General features: G+C 42.8%; 2 long non-coding RNA genes across 3 annotated transcripts in view; both read right to left on the bottom strand.

The window, feature by feature from the left end:
* The window catches only part of LOC130361357 (uncharacterized), a 93,934-nt gene that overhangs the window by 43,655 nt on the left and 24,721 nt on the right, over nucleotides 1–25,558 (bottom strand). The gene's annotated exons all lie outside the window — the stretch shown is intronic.
* LOC130361356 (uncharacterized) lies at nucleotides 11,383–24,371 on the bottom strand. 2 transcript variants are annotated; one of them, XR_008890971.1, is made up of 3 exons: nucleotides 24,297–24,371; nucleotides 16,065–16,137; nucleotides 11,383–12,182 (listed from the first exon to the last, which is right to left on the bottom strand). It is a non-coding gene; the product is annotated as an uncharacterized LOC130361356 (long non-coding RNA). The 2 variants fall into 2 exon arrangements; XR_008890972.1 differs by lacking the exon at nucleotides 24,297–24,371 and adding an exon at nucleotides 17,241–17,315.

Below are 25,558 nucleotides of genomic sequence, written 5' to 3'. Positions count from 1 at the left end.
CCCCTTGTAAAAATGTAAAATTTGGGGGAAAAAACAGCATTTTAGTGAAAATAAATGTTTTTTTTCATTGACACATCCGACTTTAACAAAAAGTCGTCAAACACCTGTGAAGTGTTTAGGCTCACCGTACCCCTTGTTGCATTCCTTGAGGGGTGTAGTTTCCAAAATAGCATGCCATGTGTTTTTTTTTTTTGCTTTCCTGGCATCATAGGGGCTTCCTAAATGCTACATGCCCTCCAAAAACCATTTCAGCTAAATTCGCTTTTCAAAAGCCAAATGTGACTCCTTCTCTTCTGAGCATTGTAGTGCGCCAGCAGAGCACTTGACGTCCACACATGGGGTATTTCCATACTCAGAAGAGATGGGGTTACACTTTTTCGGGGTCATTTTGTCCTATTATCCCTTGTAAAAATTTAAAATTTGAGGGAAAACTAGCATTTTAGTGAAAAAAAAAAATCGTTAACACGTCCAACTTTAACAAAAAGCCGTGAAACACCTGTGGTGTGTTAAGGCTCACTGGACCCCTTGTTACATGCCTTGAGGGGTGTAGTTTCCAAAATAGTATGCCATGTGTTTTATTTGCTGTTCTGGCACCATAGGGGCTTCCTAAATGCGACATGCCCCACAAAAACCATTTCAGAAAAACTCACTCTCCAAAATCGCTCCTTCCCTTCTAAGCCCTCTAGTGCACTCGCCGAACACTGAACATACACAAATGAGGTATTTCTTTACTCGCGAGAAATTGGGTTACACATTTTAGGAAGATTTATCTCCTTTTACCCCTTGTAAAAATTCTAAAACTGGGTCTACAAAAACATGCCAGTGTAAAAAATGAAGATTTTGAATTTTCTCCTTCAATTTGCTGCTATTCCTGTGAAACACCTAAAGGGTTAACAAACCTTTTTAATGTCATTTTGAATACTTTGAGGAGTGAAGTTTTGGGTCATTTGTGGGGTATTTCTAATAAGAAGGCCCTTCAAATCTACTTCAAAACAGAACTGGTCCCTGAAAAATTTCGATTTTGAAAATTTTGTGAAAAATTGGAACATTGCTGCTATACTTTGAAGCTCTCTGATGTCTTCCAAAAGTAAAAACATGTCAACTTTATGATGCAATCATAAAGTAGATATGTTGTATATGTGAATCAATATATCATTTATTTTGAATATTCATTTTCCTTATAAGCAGATAGCTTCAAATTTAAAAACAAATTTTTGAATTTTTCACCAAGAAACGATGCAAGTATCGACAAAATTTTGCCACTAACATAAAGTAGAATATGTCACGAAAAAACTGTCTCGGAATCAGAATGAAAGGTACAAGCATCCCAGAGTTATTAATGGTTAAATTGAAAGTGATCAGATGTTCATAAAGTGTCCGGGTCCTACAGTGAAAATTGTCTGGGTCCTCCGCTGCTCAGCATTTGACCCGTCCCCTCAATGCAAGTCTATGGGAGGGGGCAAGATGGCTGCCACGCCCCCTCCCATAGACTTGGATTGAGGGGGTGGAGCGTGATGTCATGAGGGGTGGGGCTATGACATCACAAGCTCCCTACACCGGCTCCAGCGTTTGGAACAGTTTGTTCCAAACACTGAGCAGGAGTACCCCTTTAACAGCAAAGGGAGACCACTTAAAGAAGTAATCAGCCCGAAGAAGAGTGGAGAGAAACACCTTGAGATTAAAGGGCATCGCCCATGTCTTAGATAGGTTCACCTTATAGCCCGAGACCACCCCATAGGACTGCAGGACCCTGTAGAGATTAGGAAGGGATGTCAGGGGATGGGTCACAGTAAGAAGAGCATCATCCGCAAAAAGAGAGCTTTTGAAATCATGCAGCTACAAACCCGAGATATCCAGGTCTCCCGGATTAGAGCAGCCAGAAGCTCAATACAAAGAGCAAAAATCAGGGGAGACAGCGGACACCCCTGTCGAGTGCCATTATAAAGAGGAAAGCTAGAGGAAGTGACATGAGGAAGTTTGATAGTGGCAGTAGGGCAGGAGTAGAGGCCCCTCAGCGCAACCTAGCCTATTCAAGGCCTTTTCCGCACCAAAGCCTGCTCCGAGCGCCGATTGACCAAGTCTATTAGACCCACCACTCTCCTAGTGTTGTCCGCACCCTGACGACTGGGGATGAAACCCACCTGGTGCTTATGGATAAGGGAGGGAAGAAAACAGTACAGACAGTTAGCAAAAACCTTGGCAAACACCTTTAAATCAGCATTAAGGAGAGCGATAGTCCGATAGCTTGAACAATCATGAGGATCCTTGTCCAGTTTAGGAATGAGAGTGATCAGGGAATATAAAAACGACTGCAGGACCTCTCACCCATCCAGGAAGAAGTTGAGAAGCAAACGTCCGATAGTAGAGATAAGTGAACCCGTCTGGCCCAGGAGAGCGCCCTGAAGGAAGGGACTGAACCACCTCCTGAAGCTCCTGCAAGGTGATTGGAGCATTTAAGGAGGCTCCATCAGTAGCTGACAGGAATGGCAGGTCACAGGCCCACAGAAAGGAGAGATCACACTCCACCAGGTCAGACTGGAGTTGAGAGGGGAGGTAATAGAGAGAAGGAAGACATCATCCGGGTGATAGTGAAGAGTGCCAGAAGAGTTCCTGAGAGCCGAGGGAGACTGGGCAGCAGCACGGTAATGGAGGTGCCGTGCCAACATAGTGTGGACCTTATTACCACATTCATAAAACCACTGCTTAGTATAAGATGTTCAGTATGAGATGCTCCACTTTATGGAGGGCTAAGGCCCACAGATGAGCCTGGGCAGCCACTAGCCTCCGCAAGACTGAAAGGGAGGGCGAGGACAGTAACAATGCCTCTAATCTACGAATCTCTGCCTTAAGATCCCGGGAGAGAGCCAAAGCATCCTTCTTGAGGCGGGATCCCAGAGCAATGCAATGACTACAAATTTATGGGCTTCCCACAGGGAAGCCAGGTGTCAGGATCCGGACTGGTATGCAGGAAGGACTCAGGATTGGATCCCCTGTGTCAGTGAGGCGATGGCGTGGGCCATACCAGGGGAACGGAATCTAAGCGGTTACTGGTTTTAACCAGAGCCCGCCGCAAAGCGGGATGGACTCGCTGCGGCAGGTAACCCCCAGGTCATTCCACCCGATAGCGACTCAACCTCACTGACAGCTGAGACAGGTGCGGTACACAGGGACAAGGCAAGGCGAGGTCAGACGTAGCAGAAGGTCAAGGCAGGCAGCAACGTTTCGTAGTCAGGGGCAACGGCAAAGGGTCTGGATACACAAGCAAAGGGACACAAGAAACGCTCTCTCTGGCACAAGGTAACAAGATCCGGCAAGGGGAGGAAAAGGAAGTGAGTATTTATGCATTTAACTTAATTGGGCCAGGCACCAATTAGTGGAAGACACAATTAGAGAAAGACACAGCAGGACCCGACTGGTAAGTCACTTGGGATGCGACCTGCGGGCGGGGACAGCCCACCAAGCGGATCGCATCCCCGCCGCAGGCAGGGGGACAACGCTTCCGGTCAGGGACAGTGACCAGAGCGCTGCTACAAGCCGAACACCGTGAGTGCTCCGGGGAAGCCGCGGGACCCGGAGCGCTTGGTGTTACAGTACCCCCCCCCCTTAGGTCTCTCCCTCTTTTTGGAGCCCAGGAACCTATGGATGAGCTCCTTGTTGAATATATTGTTATCAGGCTCCCAAGACCTCTCTTCGGAGCCACAATTCTCCCAGTCAACAAATTTTTTTTTTTTTACCTCTGACGACCTTGGAGGCGAGGCTTTCTTTTACCGAGAAGACGTCAGAGGACCCAGTGACAGGAGCAGGAGCGGTGACCTTGGGGGAAAAGCGGTTAAGAATGAGAGGTTGTCACGTACCGGCAGGACTGGTAGTGGATCCTCTTGACCAGAGAGGCGATGGACTTAATGCGGCGGTAACCACCAGGTCGTATCCTCCAGTAGCAACTCGACCTCTCTGGCAGCTGATATGGCGTGGACCCAATTTGTAACTCGGGACCCTAAAACGAATGTACTTGGAGGACAGCCATACTTTGTCGCCTGGGCGGAAATCCGGAGGAGCTCTGCGTTTCTTGTCTGCTTGAAGTTTCATACGGGAGGAAGACATGAGGAGGGCAGCGTGAGTCTCTCGCCAGATGGAGGAAAAATCTTGTACCAGAGTGTTAACGGCAGGCACGGAAGAAGGAGTGGGATATCGTGGCAGAGGAGGAAGAGGATGATGGCCAAAAACTACAAAGAAAGGAGACTTGTTGGAAGCAGAAGATTGTTTGTAGTTGTAGGAGAACTCCGCCCATGGAAGTAGATCCGCCCAATCGTCATGGCGTGAGGATACAAAGTGACGCAGATAGTTCCCCAAAATTTGGTTCACCCGTTCCACTTGGCCGTTAGACTGTGGATGGTATGAAGAGGAAAAGTCCAACTTGATCCCGAGCAGACCACATAGGGCTCTCCAGAACTTGGAGACAAACTGCACGCCACGATCAGAGACAATATGCTTAGGGAGGCCATGGAGGCGGAAGATGTGTTGAAAGAACTGTTTGGCCAACACGGGTGCAGAGGGAAGACCGGCAAGGGCACAAAGTGAGCCATCTTGGAGAAGCGGTCTACCACGACCCAAATAACGGAGTTGCCATGGGAGGTGGGAAGATCAGTAACAAAGTCCATAGCAATATGAGACCAGGGAATCTCTGTAACAGGAAGAGGTAAGAGGAGGCCTGCAGGTCTCATTCCAGGCGACTTATCTTGGGCACAAATCTCCAGGCTTGGACGAAGTCCGAGACATCCTTTTCAAGAGAAGGCCACCAATACCTTTGGGATGACCAGCGAAATGAGAAGCGTGGCCCCACTTGAGAATTTGCACCCGGTGACGTGGAAGTACGTAGGATTTGCCAGGAGGAAGATGGCTCAGTTCCGCAGGAGCGACTGCAATCAGGCGTTCTAGTGGGATAATGTGTTGAGGTGTTAACTCGTCGCCCGCCACATCAGAAGAGCGAGACAGAGAGTCTGCCCTAATGTTCTTAGAAGCCGGACGGAAATGGATCTCAAAATTAAAACGGGCGAAGAACAGAGACCAGCGAGCCTGACTAGGATTTAGTCTTTGAGCAGACTGGAGATAGGCCAGGTTCTTGTGGTCCGTAAAGATATTCACAGGATGGGTGGCTCCCTCAAGAAGATGTCTCCATTCCTCCAGTGCTAATTTAATAGCCAACAGTTCTCTGTCCCCTATGGAATAATTTCTCTCCGCGGGAAAGAATGTTTTAGAAAGGAAGCCACAAGTTAAGGTCTTGCCCTTGGAAGATTTCTGTGTGAGCACGGCTCCGGCTCCCACCAAGGAGGCATCCACTTCGGGAGAAAAGGGCTTGGTGGAATCAGGTCTAGAGAGAACCGGTGCTGAGGCAAAGGTGACCTTCAGGGACTGGAAGGCTTCTTTAGCTTGGGAAGGCCAGGATTTAGGGCTAGCGCCCTTTTTAGTCAAGGCCACAATTGGGGACACCAGAGTGGAATAGTGAGGGATGAATTGTCTGTAATAATTAGCGAAGCGCAAAAACCTTTGTATGGCTCGGACTCCAGAGGGGCGTGGCCAATCCAAAACCGCCGAGAGCTTGGCGGGGTCCATTTGAAGTCCTTGAGTAGAAATAATGTAACCCAAGAAAAGGCAAGGAGGACTGCTCAAAAAGACATTTTTCGATCTTGGCGTATAGACGATTTCTCCTCAGGCGGGTAAGCACTTGTCGCACATGGACCCGGTGTTGGTCCAGGTCGGAGGAGAAGACAAGGATGTCATCCAAGTATACGACCACACAGGAGTAGAGTAAGTCCCTGAAGATATCGTTGACGAATTCCTGGAAGACGGCTGGTGCATTACAGAGGCCGAAGGGCATCACCAGGTACTCAAAGTGACCGTCTCTTGTGTTAAAGGCGGTCTTCCACTCGTCGCCCTCCCGGATACGAACCAAATTATTGGCCCCTCGAAGATCCAATTTGGTGAAAATCTTTGCCCCACGTAGGCGATCAAATAACTCTGAGATTAGGGGCAGAGGGTAACGGTTCTTAATGGTGATTTTATTGAGTCCTCTGTAGTCTATGCAAGGGAGGAGGGAACCGTCCTTCTTGGTCACGAAGAAGAAACCAGCCCCAGCAGGAGAAGAAGACTTCCTTATGAATCCTCTCTGTAGGTTTTCACGAATATATTCGGACATGGCAAGAGTCTCAGGAGGTGAGAGAGGATAAATTCTACCCCGGGATGGCGTACAACCAGGCATAAGGTCGATATGACAATCATAGGGTCTGTGAGGAGGAAGGACCTCGGCTTGTTTTTTGCAGAAGACATCCGCAAAGCAATGATATGGTTTAGGCAGTCCTGGAGGCGGAGAAACTTGCGAAAGTCGCTTGACAGGAGCAGGCTTGAGACACCGGTCCGAACAGCAGGGGCCCCAATGCAGGATTTTACCTGATGACCAGTTCAGAACAAGACTGTGACGTTGTAGCCATGGCAGACCCAGGAGGAGTTCGGAGGAGCAGAAGGGAAGGACTAGGAACTCTAGAGTCTCTGTATGAAAAATTCCAATATCCATCTGCAGTGGCAGGGTACGGAACTGCACAGTGACAGAGAGTCTCTCACCGTTAACCGTAGAAATAAAAAGAGGCTTAGTTAGGCGGACAACCGGAATGCGGTACTTGTCAACCAAGGAGGCGTGAATGAAGTTGCCGGCTGAACCGGAATCCAAGAGGAACAACTGCACGGATATGATGAGATGTGGAGAGGAGGAATCCACACCTAGCAACGCCTCTCCCATGTTTATTAGGTGCAAGCTTTTCTGGAACACGGTGGACGAAGAGGACAGTCTCGCAGGAAGTGCTCAGTACTGGCGCAGTACATACACAGGTTCTCGTATCTGCGATGGCTTCGTTCTTGCGGAGTCAGGCGTGAACGATCCACCTGCATGGCTTCCACGGCTGGAGGCCCGGAGAGAGGTTGAGGTAGACGCTGAAAACGTGAGTCAGACGAGGGTAGCGTCTTGGCTGAGCGTTTCCTTTTTCAAGAAGGAGTTCCTATCGGCGAAACGCTTGTCAATTCTAGTGGCCAACAAGATGAGGTCACTAAGGGTGGAAGGTAGTTCACGTGCAGCCAGGCCGTCCTTTACTTCACTGTTAAGTCCCTTCTTAAATGTGGTACAAAGGGTATCATTGTTCCAGTTCAGTTCTGAGGCTAGGGTGCGAAACTGAATGGCGTAGTCACCCACAGTAGAGCCTCCCTGGGACAAATTTAGTAAGGCAGTCTCTGTAGAGGTAACCCGGGCAGGTTCCTCGAAAACATTCCGGAACTCTTGGTAGAAGCTCTGGACGGAGGAGGTGGCAGGATCAGCGCCGGCCCATAGCGGTGTAGCCCAGGCCAGGGCCTTCCCGGAGAGCAGACTGAGGATAAAGGCTACCTTGGCTCGCTCGGAAGGAAACTGGTCAGACAGTATCTCGAGGTGGAGAGAGCACTGTGATAGGAACCCTCGGCACTGCTTGGGATCTCCGTCACACTTGTCCAGCAGGGATAGGCGGACTCTGGAACCGGTGGCAACTGCGGGCGGAGGAGATACAGCAGATGCAAGCGGAGGAGCTGGCTGTTGCTGAGACAGCAGGAGCTGCTGCAGCATGGCAGTTAGCTGGGCTAGCTGCTGACCTTGCTGGGCCACAATGGAGGTGAGGTCCGCTAGGTTTGGCAGAGGAACATCAGCGGGATCCATGGCCGGATCTTACCGGCAGGACTGGTAGTGGATCCTCTTGACCAGAGAGGCGAAGGCGCGGGTTGTACCAGAGGACCGGTTTTAAGTGGTTACTGGTTTTCACCAGAGCCCACCGCAAGGCAGGATGGACTTGCTGCGGCGGTAACCACCAGGTCGTATCCTCCAGTAGCAACTCAACCTCTCTGGCAGCTGATATGGCGTGGTACACAGGGAGCAGGCAGGAGCGTAGTCGGACGAAGCAGAGGTCAGGGCAGGCGGCAAGGGTTCAAAGGCGAGTAGGCGGTAGCAACGGGTTCGGCAACAGGCAAGGCAATACACACAATATGGAAAGCTTTCTCAGAGGCACTAGGGCACAAAGATCTGGCAAGGGCAGAAAGGGGCAGGTAACTTTTATGGGGAAGGAGCAGGGAACAATTAGCCAGCGCACCAATCAATGGTGCGCTGGCCCTTTAAATTTACTGAAGGCGGCGTGCGCGCGCCCTAGAGAGCAGGGACGCGCATGTTGAGAAGCAAAGAGAGTCGGCGTATGGAGCGAGGTGCTGGGTGAGTTAGACAGGGACGCGGCGCTTGAGTGGGGACTAGCCGCCACGGCAGCCGCATCCCCGACACAAGGAATCCCGTGCTCCCGGTCGGTATGTCCGAGCGGGAGACGCCGGGATCCCGGAGAGAGTAGGCGAGAACGCGGGCGCTCTGGTCCGGAGGCGGGGACCGGAGTGCTCGCTATGACATCAATACAACAAGAGAAAGAAACGGGGGGCCCAATGACCCTTAGGGAGTTAGAAGAAGCTTTAAATGAGATCAACGGGAACACAAGTACCAGCACGGAGGGGTTCCCGTTTGAAATATATAGGAAATTTAGGAGAATCCTTATCCCAGCCCTGCTTAGAACTATAAATAGTTCTTTAAAAACAGGAACCTTACCCGAAACAATGAAAGAAGCAGAAACAATATTACTGTTGAAACCGAATAAAGATAAGAAAGAAATGGAATCACATCGTCCAATATCATTATTGAACACGGATGTAAAGATCCTGGCGAAGGCTCTGGCATTGCGTTTGGAAAGAAAGGTAGGGGAACTGGTGCATGAAGATCAATGCGGATTTATCCCAGGTAGGATGACCTAGCATAATATCTACAGGACCCTTACTGGAGTACAGTCGGTGGAGGGAAGAGAGGGAACCCACTCCATCATGTCACTTGACGCAAGTAAAGCGTTTGACAGGGTGGAGTGGGAGTTCCTATGGGGAGTACTGGAAAAATATGGGTGTCAGAAGGATTATATAGAAATGATCAAGATGCTATATAATGGAGCGGAAGCTAGAATAAATATAGAAGGGAAAAGATCAGAGAGTTTTTTAGTGACCCGGGGTACAAGACAGTGATGCCCCTTATCTCCTCTACTTTTTGCGCTAGTGTTCGAACCCCTAGCGGTTAAAGTCAGAGAAGATCAGCAAATAAAAGGATTTGGATTGGAGGGGGATGGGGATAAAATATCAATATACGCAGGCGACTTATTATTATATTTGAAAAAGCTAGAAAACTCCATAGAGAAGGTTATGGAAGTGATTGGGGAATATGGCAACTATTCAGGTTTGGTTATAAACTGGGAGAAATCAGTGCTACTTCCATTAGGTAAAGTAGAACTTGGAATCAATAAGGAGCTTAGAATCCTGGATAAAGGAGAACGTGTTTCTTATTTAGGTGTACAGATATCTGGGAAAATAGGAGAATATCACAAAATAAACATATACCCATTGATTAAAAAAAATTGGAAAACAAGGTAAGAACATGGAATAAACTGAATCTTACGAGAGCAGAGAGGATAGTCTTAATTAAAACAGTAATTCTACCAAAACTATTATACATCTTCGTAGCGGCCCCTATCTGGTGCGAGAAAGGAATTTTTAGAAGGATAATAGCTATGCTAAACGCCCTAATATGGGGAAGGAAAAGAACGAGGATAAAAATAGAATACTTAAGTAAAGGAAGAGAGAAAGGAGGACTTAAATTTCCTGATATACAGGGATATTTTTTAGAAAGTCAGATGTACTATGTGGTGGAGTGGAGGAGATTTGGAATCTTTAAAAGGGAGAGGGGGGGGGAAACTAACTGCTGTCTATTCCTATGGAGAAAGGGGGGGGGGTAACAGCTGCCTATACCTATGGGGAAAGGGGGGGTTAACTGATGCCTATACCTATAGGGAAAGGGGGAGGGATCTACTCTGTTCCTATACCTACAGGGGAGGGGGGTTAAATCTGCTGCCTACACCTATGGGAAAGGGGGTTAACTCTGCTGCCTATGCCTACAAGGAAGGGGAGTTAACTCTGCTGTCTATATCTACAGGGAAGGGGGGGCTACCTAACTTTATACCTGGATGCCTAACTACTTACCTACATACCTGGCTACCTAACTACATGCATGGCCTTCATACATGGCTGCCTAACTACCTTGCTAGCCCCCTACCTACCTACCTACCTACCTGGCTAGTCACTTACCTACATATCTGGCTTCCTGATCTACCTACCTAGTTACCTATTTACCTGGCTACCTACCTACCTGAAGGGGATTATTACAGTTTGTGGGCCTATAGGTGGGAGGACACTGAAAAAATGTAGAGTCTGACATGTTTGCCCTGCAGATGGTAAGAGATCGACATGGTGGTCTGATCCAGACAAAGAAGAAAAGGAAAGAGGACGCCGCAGATCAGAAAATATCCAGTTTTTGTGTTGTGGTATATATTTACTCCTTGTATACCAGTATTATTGGTCATGGAAATTTACCTACTTTAAAGTGTTTCTTACATAAATACATTTTAGTTTATTTTGTGTGAGATTTGGGTGGAATACCATATGTGACCACATTTTGGAAACTACACCCCTCAAGGAATATTACAAGGGGTGCAGTGAGCATTTACGCCCCACAGGTGTCTGAAAGATTTTTGGAACGGTGGTCCGTAATATGAAAAATAAAATTTTACAAATGCACAGCCTACTGTTCTTAAAATCTGTTGAACACCAGTACGGTGTAAATACTCACTGCACCCCTTGTTGCATTTCTTGAGGGGTGTGGTTTCCGAAATGGGGTCAAATGTGGTTGTTTTTACTATTGCGTTTATTTTAGAACCTCTGCAAGGATGCATGTGCAAATCATTAATTTAGGCCTCAAATGAACATGGTGCTCTCTCACTCCTGAGCCCTGTTGTGTGCCCACAGATCGCTTTACGTCCACATATGAGGTATATTCGTACTTGAGAGAAATTGTGTTGCAAATTTTGGGGGTCTTTTTCTTCTTTTACTGCTTGTGGTAATTAAAAGTATGGGTCAACTGCAGCATATTAGTGTAAAAAAAATTTTTTTTTTTACACTAACATGCTAGTGCAACCCCCAACTTTTCTTTTTCACAAGGGGCAAAAGGAAAAAAGTCCCCCAAAATTTGTAACCCTATTTTTTCCAAGTACAGATATACCCTATATGTGGATGCAAAGCAATCTTCCAAAAATCTGTCAAATGCAAGTGGGGTATAAATGTTAATTGCAGTGGTGCAGTTTCCAAACTGGGGTGACTTGTGGGGGGTTACCGCTGTTCTGACACCATGGGGGCTGTGTAAAGGCAACATGGCCCCCAACTTACATCCACATATGGGGTATTTCCAGAATCAAGAGAAATTGGGAAACAAATTTCATGGTGCTTTTTCTGCGGTAACCCCTTGTAAAAATAAAAAATCATGAGTTACAATAGAATTTAAATTTTTAATTTTTACGACCCACTGTAACAAAAACTTGGCAAACACCTAGGACATCCCAAATAAAATGAAAAATGGTCGACTACAGCGAGCGGAGAGAAGCAAGCAAGACCCAAACCAATAAAGTCTCAAAAAAGTAAAGTGTGGTAAGCGGGGTGAGGCAATGGTGTTGCAGGGTCTGGTGGTATTAACCCTGTGGGGTAAGGTGGTATTAACCCCTAATTTGTCGTGACACCAGGGTGCGGTTGTTTTCTGTAGAAGGCCCTGCCGACAACCAGCCCAAAAACGGCAGGAGATAATGGAATGTCCACAGCAGGAATTATGAGATAACTGGAACTTTTACTTAAACTTCTCATGGAACAGTCTTTACAATGATGCAGTTTCCCTAGAGGCAACCGGGATGCAGGATACCTTGCAGGCTTGCTGGGACTTGTAGTATTGAGATTTCTGCCGGCCACTGTGCTACTAATTGTAGGCTTGAGTTGAATAGTAGTCACTAGGAATTTGTAGATATAGCTTGATAACTCACGTTTTGAAGTGGCTGCAGGTTCTTTAGGCTTTGGCCTAGCTGAGATGAATTGAGTAGTATATGCTGATTGTGCTTGCTTGAGTGCCAGGAATTAAGTGAATTTAGAGACTACAGCCCATTATATTCTAAGGAGGCTGGATTACAGCACATTGGTTGCAAAGCCTGTAGGTCCTATAAAATAACCTATAAAAAGACACAGGTATGATAACATGTCCCTTATACATGCTACAGACGCTAATATATATAACACTCTAGGGCCAGAACTACTGTTACGCCTAGCGCTCCGGGTCCCCGCTCCTCCCCGGAGCGCTCACGGCGTCTTTCTTCCTGCAGCTCCCCGGTCACTCCCGCTGACCGGGAGCGCTGCTCTGTCATGGCCGTTGGGGATGCGATTCGCACAGCGGGACGCACCCGCTCGCGAATCGCATCCCAGGTCTCTTACCTGACTCGCTCTCCCTCGGTCCTGTCCCGGCGCGCGCGGCCCCGCTCCCTAGGGCGCGCGCGCGCCGGGTCTCTGCGATTTAAAGGGCCAGTGCACCAATGATGGTGCCTGGCCCAATCTTCCCAATTAGCTTAATTGGCTCCCACCTGTGCACTCCCCTATATCTAGTCACTTCCCCTGCACTCCCTGGCCGGATCTTGATGCACTTGTGCCTAGTGAAAGCGTTCCCTTGTCTGTTCCTAGTCCGTGTTCCTGACCTCCTGCCGTTGCCCCTGACTACGATCCTTGCCGCCTGCCCCCGACCTTCTGCTACGTCCGACCTTGCTTCTGCCTACTCCCTTGTACCGCGCCTATCTTCAGCATCTTCAGCAGCCAGAGAGGTGAGCCGTTGCTAGTGGATACGACCTGGTCACTACCGCCGCAGCAAGACCATCCCGCTTTGCGGCGGGCTCTGGTGAAAACCAGTAGTGGCTTAGAACCGGTCCACTAGCACGGTCCACGCCAATCCCTCTCTGGCACAGAGGATCCACTACCTGCCAGCCGGCATCGTGACAGTAGATCCGGCCATGGATCCCGCTGAAGTTCCTCTGTCAGTTGTCGCTGACCTCACCACGGTGGCCGCCCAGCAAGCCCGACTGATCGCCCTTCTAACCCGTCAGCTGTCGGAAATGTCCACCATTTCGCACCAACTTCAGTCGCAACTTCTCCAGCAATCTTCTCCTCCGCCAGCTCCTGCACCTCCTCCGCAGCGAGTGGCCACTCCTAGCCTCCGCCTGTCCTTGCCGGACAAATTTAATGGGGACTCTAAGTATTGCCGTGGCTTTCTTTCGCAATGTTCCCAGCACTTGGAGATGATGTCGGACCAGTTTCCTACTGAAAGGTCTAAGGTGGCTTTCGTAGTCAGCCTTCTGTCCGGTAAAGCCCTGTCATGGGCCGCACCGCTTTGGGACCGCAATGACCCCGTCACTGCCTCTGTACACTCCTTCTTCTCGGAAATTCGAAGTGTCTTTGAGGAACCTGCCCGAGCTTCTTCAGCCGAGATTGCCCTGCTGAACCTGGCCCAGGGTGTTTCTTCCGTTGGCGAGTACGCCATTCAGTTCCGTGCTCTTGCTTACGAGTTGTCCTGGAATAGTGAGGTTCTCTGCGCGACCTTTAAAAAAGGCCTATCCAGCAACTTTAAAGATGTTCTGTCCGCACGAGAGACTCCTGCTGACCTACATGAACTCATTCATCTAGCCACTCGCATTGACATGCGTTCTTCCGGATGGCGTCTGGAGCTCCGCCTGGATATGGACTTTGTTCGCACGAAGCGTTTTTTCTCTCCGGCTCCTCTCTCCTCTGGTCCTCTGCAATCTGTTCCTGTGCTTCCCGCCGCGGAGGCTATGCAAGTTGACCGGTCTTGCTTGACACCTCAAGAGAGGACACGACGCCGCATGGAGAATCTTTGCCTGTACTATGCCGGTACCGAACACTTCCTGAAGGATTGTCCTATCCGTCCTCCCCGCCTGGAAAGACGTACGCTGACTCCGCACAAAGGTGACACAGTTCTTGATGTCAACTCTGCTTCTCCACGCCCTACTGTGCCTGTGCGGATATCTGCCTCTACCTTCTCCTTCTCTACTATGCTCTTCTTGGATTCCGGATCTGCAGGAAAAATTTTTTTGGCCTCTCTCATCAACAGGTTCTACGTTCCTGTGACCAGTCTCGCCAGACCCCTCTACATCTATTGTTTTTACAATAAAAGATTGGACTGTCTCGTACGTTTCCACACAGAACCCCTCCTAATTTGCATCGGACCTCATCACGGAAAAATTGAGTTTTTTTTCCTCAGGTTCTTTGGCCCCAAGAAGAGGGGGAGACCCAAGGGGGGGGGTACTGTTACGCCTAGCGCTCCGGGTCCCCGCTCCTCCCCGGAGCGCTCACGGCGTCTTTCTTCCTGCAGCTCCCCGGTCACTCCCGCTGACCGGGAGCGCTGCTCTGTCATGGCCGTTGGGGATGCGATTCGCACAGCGGGACGCACCCGCTCGCGAATCGCATCCCAGGTCTCTTACCTGACTCGCTCTCCCTCGGTCCTGTCCCGGCGCGCGCGGCCCCGCTCCCTAGGGCGCGCGCGCGCCGGGTCTCTGCGATTTAAAGGGCCAGTGCACCAATGATGGTGCCTGGCCCAATCTTCCCAATTAGCTTAATTGGCTCCCACCTGTGCACTCCCCTATATCTAGTCACTTCCCCTGCACTCCCTGGCCGGATCTTGATGCACTTGTGCCTAGTGAAAGCGTTCCCTTGTCTGTTCCTAGTCCGTGTTCCTGACCTCCTGCCGTTGCCCCTGACTACGATCCTTGCCGCCTGCCCCCGACCTTCTGCTACGTCCGACCTTGCTTCTGCCTACTCCCTTGTACCGCGCCTATCTTCAGCATCTTCAGCAGCCAGAGAGGTAGCCGTTGCTAGTGGATACGACCTGGTCACTACCGCCGCAGCAAGACCATCCCGCTTTGCGGCGGGCTCTGGTGAAAACCTGTAGTGGCTTAGAACCGGTCCACTAGCGCGGTCCTCTCCATCCCTCTCTGGCACAGAGGATCCACTACCTGCCAGCCGGCATCGTGACAACTACTTGTCTCAGGGATTATAAAACTGCATTAGAAAAAAGAACAAAAGAAAAGATGGAACCCATTGAGATATAGATAATAGGGATTTTTATTTCTATTGCAGTGCAGTGTATTATCCCTCCCAGGATGATGTTGACAGAGACTATTGTTAGGTTTTTGGGGGTTTTGTGTTTGTAATGTTTGGGGTATGTGTTATTTTTTGTTTCTTTATTCATACATTTTAAGGGTAATATATGTTTTTTTATTTTTGGGGGAAGGGGGCAGGAGCAAAATATTTTATAAATAAGTTTTTTTGTTTTTTAATCAAAAACTGTTATTTTTGTTGTTATTATTATTCATCAATTTCATCAATATTTTATATATTTTTATTTGGCAAAATATTTCTTGAAATGTCTTTTATCAATTTTGTGCAGAAATTTAGGATAGAGGTTAACCATGTTGCAGTGGGAATTGCTAAACTAAAAATTAATAACAGAAATACAGTTTGCCCCCGAGATTCCAAAGCACAGAATGCATTTCAGATCAACAGCCGAAGCATAGTAGGGGGACCCATTCTAATGGAGACAATGTCCTCCACCCGTTTCCACAACATTGAGGGGCCACTCAAAGAAATAGGCAGTCGAGCTTGAGCCACAGACGGTTGTTCTCCATTCTGTATTTCTGTTTTATAATCAACATAATGGATTTTTCATAGTTTTAGATGGCAATAATCAGTTATAGTATGTGATTTATGACATTAACTTATAGATTTTTCTTTACAGTACAGTTATGTCTTAAATCTGCGGCCTGTCTATTGAAAAAGGGATTACTACAAATAAAAAACAGATATTAGAAATCATAAATGTTCCCAATTTCTGTACCTGAGACACAGTTGTGTTATATAAGAAGCTCTCTATAGACGATATACTTATTAAAAACACATATATCTTCATGTATAAGTTAGAGACTATGACATCTCTGCAGGTCTAGATGTTATATCTAGCCTGATTGTTATCAGTAATTAATATAAATATTAATTACCTGTCTCTTGGTTCCTTTCCTGCAGCTGACAGGGGTATAGGTCACTTTCACCTTCTCACCGGGCATCAATCACCTATAAAAAGACACAGGTATGATAACATGTCCCTTATACATGCTACAGACGCTAATATATATAACACTCTAGGGCCAGAACTATTGTCTCAGGGAGTATAAAACCGCATTAGAAAAAAGAACAAAAAGAAAAGATGGAACCCATTGAGATATAGATGATAGGGATTTTTATTTCTATTGTAGTGCAGTGTATCACCCCCTCCCAGGATTATGTTGACAGACACTATTGTTAGGTTTTTGGGGGTTTTGTGTTTGCAATGTTTGGGGTATGTGTTATTTTTTGTTTCTTTATTCATAAATTTTAAGGGTAATATATGTTTTTTTATTTTTGGGGAAGGGGGCAGGAGCAAAATATTTTATAAATTATTATTGTTTATTTGTTTTTTAACCAAAAACTGTTATTTTTGTTGTTATTATTATTCATCAACTTCATCAATATTTTATATATTTTTATTTGGCAAAATATTTCTTGGAATATCTTTTATCAATTTTGTGCAGAAATTTAGCATAGAGGTTAACCATGTTGCGGTGGGAATTGCTAAACTAAAAATTAATAACAGAAATACAGTTTGCCCCCGAGATTCCAAAGCACAGAATGCACTTCAGATCAACAGCCGAAGCATCGTAGGGAGACCCATTCTAATGGAGACAATGTCCTCCATCCGTTTCCACAACATTGAGGGGCCACTCAAAGAAATGGGCAGTCGAGCTTGAGCCACAGACGGTTGTCTCCATTCTGTATTTCTGTTTTATAATCAACATAATGTATTTTTCATAGTTTTAAATGGCAATAATCAGTTATAGTATGTGATTTATTACATTAACTTATAGATTTTTCTTTACAGTACAGTTATGTCTTAAATCTGCGGTCAGTCTATTGAAAAAGGGATTACTACAAATAAAAAACAGATATTAGAAATCATAAATGTTCCTAATCTCTGTACCTGAGACATGGTTGTGTTATATAAGAAGCTGTCTATAGACGATATACTTATTAAAAACACATATATCTTCATGTATAAGGTAGAGACTATGACCTCTTTGCAGGTTTAGATGTTGTATCTAGCCTGATTGTTATCAGTAATTAATATAAATATTAATTACCTGTCTTTTTTTTCCTTTCCTGCAGCTGACGGGGGTATAGGTCCCTTTCACCCTCTCACCGGGCATTAATCACCTATAAAAAGACACAGGTATGATAACATGTCCCTTATATATGCTACAGACGCTAATATATATAACACTCTAGGGCCAGAACTACTTGTCTCAGGGATTATAAAACCGCATTAGAAAAAAGAACAAAAGAAAAGATGGAACCCATTGAAATATAGATGATAGGGATTTTTATTTCTATTGCAGTGCAGTGTATTATCCCTCCCAGGATGATGTTGACAGAGACTATTGTTAGGTTTTTGGGGGTTTTGTGTTTGTAATGTTTTGGGGTATGTGTTTTTTTTGTTTCTTTATTCATAAATTTTAAGGGTTATATATGTTTTTTTTATTTTTGGGGGAAGGGGGCAGGAGCAAAATATTTTACAAATTATTTTAGTTTTTTTGTTTTTTAATCAAAAACTGTTACTTTTGTTGTTATTATTATTCATCAATTTCATCAATATTTTATATATTTTTATTTGGCAAAATATTTCTTGGAATGTCTTTTATCAATTTTGTGCAGAAATTTAGGATAGAGGTTAACCATGTTTCGGTGGGAATTGCTAAACTAAAAATTATTAACAGAAATACAGTTTGCCCCCGAGGTTCCAAAGCACAGAATGCACTTCAGATCAACAGCCGAAGCATCGTAGGGGGACCCATTCTAATGGAGACAATGTCCTCCACCCGTTTCCACAACATTGAGGGGCCACTCAAAGAAAGGGGCAGTCGAGCTTGAGCCACAGACGGTTGTCTCCATTCTGTATTTCTGTTTTATAATCAACATAATGTATTTTTCATAGTTTTAAATGGCAATAATCAGTTATAGTATGTGATTTATTACATTAACTTATAGATTTTTCTTTACAGTACAGTTATGTCTTAAATCTGCGGTCTGTCTATTGAAAAAGGGATTACTACAAATAAAAAAACAGATATTAGAAATCATAAATGTTCCCAATCTCTGTACCTGAGACACAGTTGTGTTATATAAGAAGCTGTCTATAGACGATATACTTATTAAAAACACATATATCTTCATGTATAAGGTAGAGACTATGACATCTCTGCAGGTCTAGATGATATAATTAGCCTGATTGTTATCAGTAATTAATATAAATATTAATTACCTGTCTCTTTGTTCCTTTCCTGCAGCTGACGGGGGTATAGGTCCCTTTCACCCTCTCACCGGGCATTAATCACCTATAAAAAGACACAGGTATGATAACATGTCCCTTATACATGCTACAGACGCTAATATATATAACACTCTAGGGCCAGAACTACTTGCCTCAGGGATTATAAAACCGCATTAGAAAAAAGAACAAAAGAAAAGATGGAACCCATTGAGATATAGATGATAGGGATTTTTATTTCTATTGTAGTGCAGTGTATTATCCCTCCCAGGATGATGTTGACAGACACTATTGTTAGGTTTTTGGGGGTTTTGTGTTTGCAATGTTTGGGGTATGTGTTATTTTTTGTTTCTTTATTCATAAATTTTAAGGGTAATATATGTTTTTTTATTTTTGGGGGAAGGGGGCAGGAGCAAAATATTTTATAAATTATTTTTGTTTTTTTGTTTTTTAATCAAAAACTGTTATTTTTGTTGTTATTATTAGTCATCAATTTCATCAATATTTTATATATTTTTATTTGGCAAAATATTTCTTGGAATGTCTTTTATCAATTTTGTGCAGAAATTTAGGATAGATGTTAACCATGTTTCGGTGGGAATTGCTAAACTAAAAATTAATAACAGAAATACAGTTTGCCCCCGAGGTTCCAAAGCACAGAATGCACTTCAGATCAACAGCCGAAGCATCGTAGGGGGACCCATTCTAATGGAGACAATGTCCTCCACCCGTTTCCACAACATTGAGGGGCCACTCAAAGAAAGGGGCAGTCGAGCTTGAGCCACAGACGGTTGTCTCCATTCTGTATTTCTGTTTTATAATCAACATAATGTATTTTTCATAGTTTTAAATGGCAATAATCAGTTATAGTATGTGATTTATTACATTAACTTATAGATCTTTCTTTACAGTACAGTTATGTCTTAAATCTGCGGTCAGTCTATTGAAAAGGGAATTACTACAAATAAAAAACAGATATTAGAAATCATAAATGTTCCTAATCTCTGTACCTGAGACATGGTTGTGTTATATAAGAAGCTGTCTATAGACGAAATACTTATTAAAAACACATATATCTTCATGTATAAGGTAGAGACTATGACATCTTTGCAGGTTTAGATGTTGTATCTAGCCTGATTGTAATCAGTAATTAATATAAATATTAATTACCTGTCTCTTTGTTCCTTTCCTGCAGCTGACGGGGGTATAGGTCCCTTTCACCCTCTCACCGGGCATTAATCACCTATAAAAAGACACAGGTATGATAACATGTCCCTTATACATGCTACAGACGCTAATATATATAACACTCTAGGGCCAGAACTACTTGTCTCAGGGATTATAAAACCGCATTAGAAAAAAGAACAAAAGAAAAGATGGAACCCATTGAAATATAGATGATAGGGATTTTTATTTCTATTGCAGTGCAGTGTATTAACCCTCCCAGGATGATGTTGACAGAGACTATTGTTAGGTTTTTGGGGGTTTTGTGTTTGTAATGTTTGGGGTATGTGTTATTTTTTGTTTCTTTATTCATAAATTTTAAGGGTAATATATGTTTTTTTTATTTTTGGGGGAAGGGGGCAGGAGCAAAATATTTTATAAATTATTTTAGTTTTTTTGTTTTATAATCAAAAACTGTTATTTTTGTTGTTATTATTATTCATCAATTTCATCAATATTTTATATATTTTTATTTGGCAAAATATTTCTTGGAATGTCTTTTATCAATTTTGTGCAGAAATTTAGGATAGAGGTTAACCATGTTTCGGTGGGAATTGCTAAACTAAAAATAAATAACAGAAATACAGTTTGCCCCCGAGGTTCCAAAGCACAGAATGCACTTCAGATCAACAGCCGAAGCATCGTAGGGGGACCCATTCTAATGGAGACAATGTCCTCCACCCGTTTCCACAACATTGAGGGGCCACTCAAAGAAAGGGGCAGTCGAGCTTGAGCCACAGACGGTTGTCTCCATTCTGTATTTCTGTTTTATAATCAACATAATGTATTTTTCATAGTTTTAATTGGCAATAATCAGTTATAGTATGTGATTTATTACATTAACTTATAGATTTTTCTTTACAGTACAGTTATGTCTTAATCTGCGGTCTGTCTATTGAAAAAGGGATTACTACAAATAAAAAACAGATATTAGAAATCATAAATGTTCCCAATCTCTGTACCTGAGACACAGTTGTGTTATATAAGAAGCTGTCTATAGACGATATACTTATTAAAAGCACATATATCTTCATGTATAAGGTAGAGACTATGATATCTCTGCAGGTCTAGATGTTATATCTAGCCTGATTGTTATCAGTAATTAATATAAATATTAATTACCTGTCTCTTTGTTCCTTTCCTGCAGCTGACGGGGGTATAGGTCCCTTTCACCCTCTCACCGGGCATCAATCACCTATAAAAAGACACAGGTATGATAACATGTCCCTTATACATGCTACAGACGCTAATATATATAACACTCTAGGGCCTGAACTACTTGTCTCAGGGATTATAAAACCGCATTAGAAAAAAGAACAAAAGAAAAGATGGAACCCATTGAAATATAGATGATAGGGATTTTTATTTCTATTGTAGTGCAGTGTATTATCCCTCCCAGGATGATGTTGACAGACACTATTGTTAGGTTTTTGGGGGTTTTGTGTTTGCAATGTTTGGGGTATGTGTTATTTTTTGTTTCTTTATTCATAAATTTTAAGGGTAATATATGTTTTTTTATTTTTGGGGGAAGGGGGCAGGAGCAAAATATTTTATAAATTATTTTTGTTTTTTTGTTTTTTAATCAAAAACTGTTATTTTTGTTGTTATTATTATTCATCAATTTCATCAATATTTTATATATTTTTATTTGGCAAAATATTTCTTGGAATGTCTTTTATCAATTTTGTGCAGAAATTTAGGATAGATGTTAACCATGTTTCGGTGGGAATTGCTAAACTAAAAATTAATAACAGAAATACAGTTTGCCCCCGAGGTTCCAAAGCACAGAATGCACTTCAGATCAACAGCCGAAGCATCGTAGGGGGACCCATTCTAATGGAGACAATGTCCTCCACCCGTTTCCACAACATTGAGGGGCCACTCAAAGAAAGGGGCAGTCGAGCTTGAGCCACAGACGGTTGTCTCCATTCTGTATTTCTGTTTTATAATCAACATAATGTATTTTTCATAGTTTTAAATGGCAATAATCAGTTATAGTATGTGATTTATTACATTAACTTATAGATTTTTCTTTACAGTACAGTTATGTCTTAAATCTGCGGTCAGTCTATTGAAAAAGGGATTACTACAAATAAAATACAGATATTAGAAATCATAAATGTTCCCAATCTCTGTACCTGAGACACAGTTGTGTTATATAAGAAGCTGTCTATAGACGATATACTTAATAAAAACACATATATCTTCATGTATAAGGTAGAGACTATGACATCTCTGCAGGTCTAGATGTTATATCTAGCCTGATTGTTATCAGTAATTAATATAAATATTAATTACCTGTCTCTTTGTTCCTTTCCTGCAGCTGACGGGGGTATAGGTCCCTTTCACCCTCTCACCGGGCATTAATCACCTATAAAAAGACACAGGTATGATAACATGTCCCTTATACATGCTACAGACGCTAATATATATAACACTCTAGGGCCAGAACTACTTGTCTCAGGGATTATAAAACCGCATTAGAAAAAAGAACAAAAGAAAAGATGGAACCCATTGAGATATAGATGATAGGGATTTTTATTTCTATTGTAGTGCAGTGTATTATCCCTCCCAGGATGATGTTGACAGACACTATTGTTAGGTTTTTGGGGGTTTTGTGTTTGCAATGTTTGGGGTATGTGTTATTTTTTGTTTCTTTATTCATAAATTTTAAGGGTAATGTATGTTTTTTTATTTTTGGGGAAGGGGGCAGGAGCAAAATATTTTATAAATTATTATTGTTTATTTGTTTTTTAATCAAAAACTGTTATTTTTGTTGTTATTATTATTCATCAACTTCATCAATATTTTATATATTTTTATTTGGCAAAATATTTCTTGGAATGTCTTTTATCAATTTTGTGCAGAAATTTAGGATAGAGGTTAACCATGTTTCGGTGGGAATTGCTAAACTAAAAATTAATAACAGAAATTCAGTTTGCCCCCGAGGTTCCAAAGCACAGAATGCACTTCAGATCAACAGCCGAAGCATCGTAGGGGGACCCATTCTAATGGAGACAATGTCCTCCACCCGTTTCCACAACATTGAGGGGCCACTCAAAGAAAGGGGCAGTCGAGCTTGAGCCACAGACGGTTGTCTCCATTCTGTATTTCTGTTTTATAATCAACATAATGTATTTTTCATAGTTTTAAATGGCAATAATCAGTTATAGTATGTGATTTATTACATTAACTTATAGATCTTTCTTTACAGTACAGTAATGTCTTAAATCTGCGGTCTGTCTATTGAAAAAGGGATTACTACAAATAAAAAACAGATATTAGAAATCATAAATGTTCCCAATCTCTGTACCTGAGACACAGTTGTGTTATATAAGAAGCTGTCTATAGACGATATACTTATTAAAAACACGTATATCTTCATGTATAAGGTAGAGACTATGATATCTCTGCAGGTCTAGATGTTATATCTAGCCTGATTGTTATCAGTAATTAATATAAATATTAATTACCTGTCTCTTTGTTCCTTTCCTGCAGCTGACGGGGGTATAGGTCCCTTTCACCCTCTCACCGGGCATTAATGACCTATAAAAAGACACAGGTATGATAACATGTCCCTTATACATGCTACAGACGCTAATATATATAACACTCTAGGGCCAGAACTACTTGTCTCAGGGATTATAAAACCGCATTAGAAAAAAGAACAAAAGAAAAGATGGAACCCATTGAGATATAGATGATAGGGATTTTTATTTCTATTGTAGTGCAGTGTATTATCCCTCCCAGGATGATGTTGACAGACACTATTGTTAGGTTTTTGGGGGTTTTGTGTTTGCAATGTTTGGGGTATGTGTTATTTTTTGTTTCTTTATTCATAAATTTTAAGGGTAATATATGTTTTTTTATTTTTGGGGAAGGGGGCAGAAGCAAAATATTTTATAAATTATTATTGTTTATTTGTTTTTTAATCAAAAACTGTTATTTTTGTTGTTATTATTATTCATCAACTTCATCAATATTTTATATATTTTTATTTGGCAAAATATTTCTTGGAATGTCTTTTATCAATTTTGTGCAGAAATTTAGGATAGAGGTTAACCATGTTTCGGTGGGAATTGCTAAACTAAAAATTAATAACAGAAATTCAGTTTGCCCCCGAGGTTCCAAAGCACAGAATGCACTTCAGATCAACAGCCGAAGCATCGTAGGGGGACCCATTCTAATGGAGACAATGTCCTCCACCCGTTTCCACAACATTGAGGGGCCACTCAAAGAAAGGGGCAGTCGAGCTTGAGCCACAGACGGTTGTCTCCATTCTGTATTTCTGTTTTATAATCAACATAATGTATTTTTCATAGTTTTAAATGGCAATAATCAGTTATAGTATGTGATTTATTACATTAACTTATAGATTTTTCTTTACAGTACAGTTATGTCTTAAATCTGCGGTCTGTCTATTGAAAAAGGGATTACTACAAATAAAAAACAGATATTAGAAATCATAAATGTTCCCAATCTCTGTACCTGAGACACAGTTGTGTTATATAAGAAGCTGTCTATAGACGATATACTTATTAAAAACACATATATCTCCATGTATAAGGTAGAGACTATGACATCTCTGCAGGTCTAGATGTTATGTCTAGCCTGATTGTTATCAGTAATTAATATAAATATTAATTACCTGTCTCTTTTTTCCTTTCCTGCAGCTGACGGGGGTATAGGTCCCTTTCACCCTCTCACCGGGCATTAATCACCTATAAAAAGACACAGGTATGATAACATGTCCCTTATACATGCTACAGACGCTAATATATATAACACTCTAGGGCCAGAACTACTTGTCTCAGGGATTATAAAACCGCATTAGAAAAAAGAACAAAAGAAAAGATGGAACCCATTGAAATATAGATGATAGGGATTTTTATTTCTATTGCAGTGCAGTGTATTATCCCTCCCAGGATGATGTTGACAGAGACTATTGTTAGGTTTTTGGGGGTTTTGTGTTTGTAATGTTTGGGGTATGTGTTATTTTTTGTTTCTTTATTCATAAATTTTAAGGGTAATATATGTTTTTTTTATTTTTGGGGGAAGGGGGCAGGAGCAAAATATTTTATAAATTATTTTTGTTTTTTTGTTTTTTAATCAAAAACTGTTATTTTTGTTGTTATTATTATTCATCAATTTCATCAATATTTTATATATTTTTATTTGGCAAAATATTTCTTGGAATTTCTTTTATCAATTTTGTGCAGAAATTTAGGATAGAGGTTAACCATGTTTCGGTGGGAATTGCTAAACTAAAAATTAATAACAGAAATACAGTTTGCCCCCGAGGTTCCAAAGCACAGAATGCACTTCAGATCAACAGCCGAAGCATCGTAGGGGGACCCATTCTAATGGAGACAATGTCCTCCACCCGTTTCCACAACATTGAGGGGCCACTCAAAGAAAGGGGCAGTCGAGCTTGAGCCACAGACGGTTGTCTCCATTCTGTATTTCTGTTTTATAATCAACATAATGTATTTTTCATAGTTTTAATTGGCAATAATCCGTTATAGTATGTGATTTATTACATTAACTTATAGATTTTTCTTTACAGTACAGTTATGTCTTAAATCTGCGGTCTGTCTATTGAAAAAGGGATTACTACAAATAAAAAACAGATATTAGAAATCATAAATGTTCCCAATCTCTGTACCTGAGACACAGTTGTGTTATATAAGAAGCTGTCTATAGACGATATACTTATGAAAAACACATATATCTTCATGTATAAGGTAGAGACTATGATATCTCTGCAGGTCTAGATGTTATATCTAGCCTGATTGTTATCAGTAATTAATATAAATATTAATTACCTGTCTCTTTGTTCCTTTCCTGCAGCTGACGGGGGTATAGGTCCCTTTCACCCTCTCACCGGGCATTAATGACCTATAAAAAGAC

This window comes from Hyla sarda, chromosome 3 (genome assembly GCF_029499605.1).
Source record: "Hyla sarda isolate aHylSar1 chromosome 3, aHylSar1.hap1, whole genome shotgun sequence".
Lineage (NCBI taxonomy): Eukaryota > Metazoa > Chordata > Amphibia > Anura > Hylidae > Hyla > Hyla sarda.
Note: the sequence above shows the minus strand (reverse complement) of the source record. Positions and strands in the feature narration are given on the sequence as shown.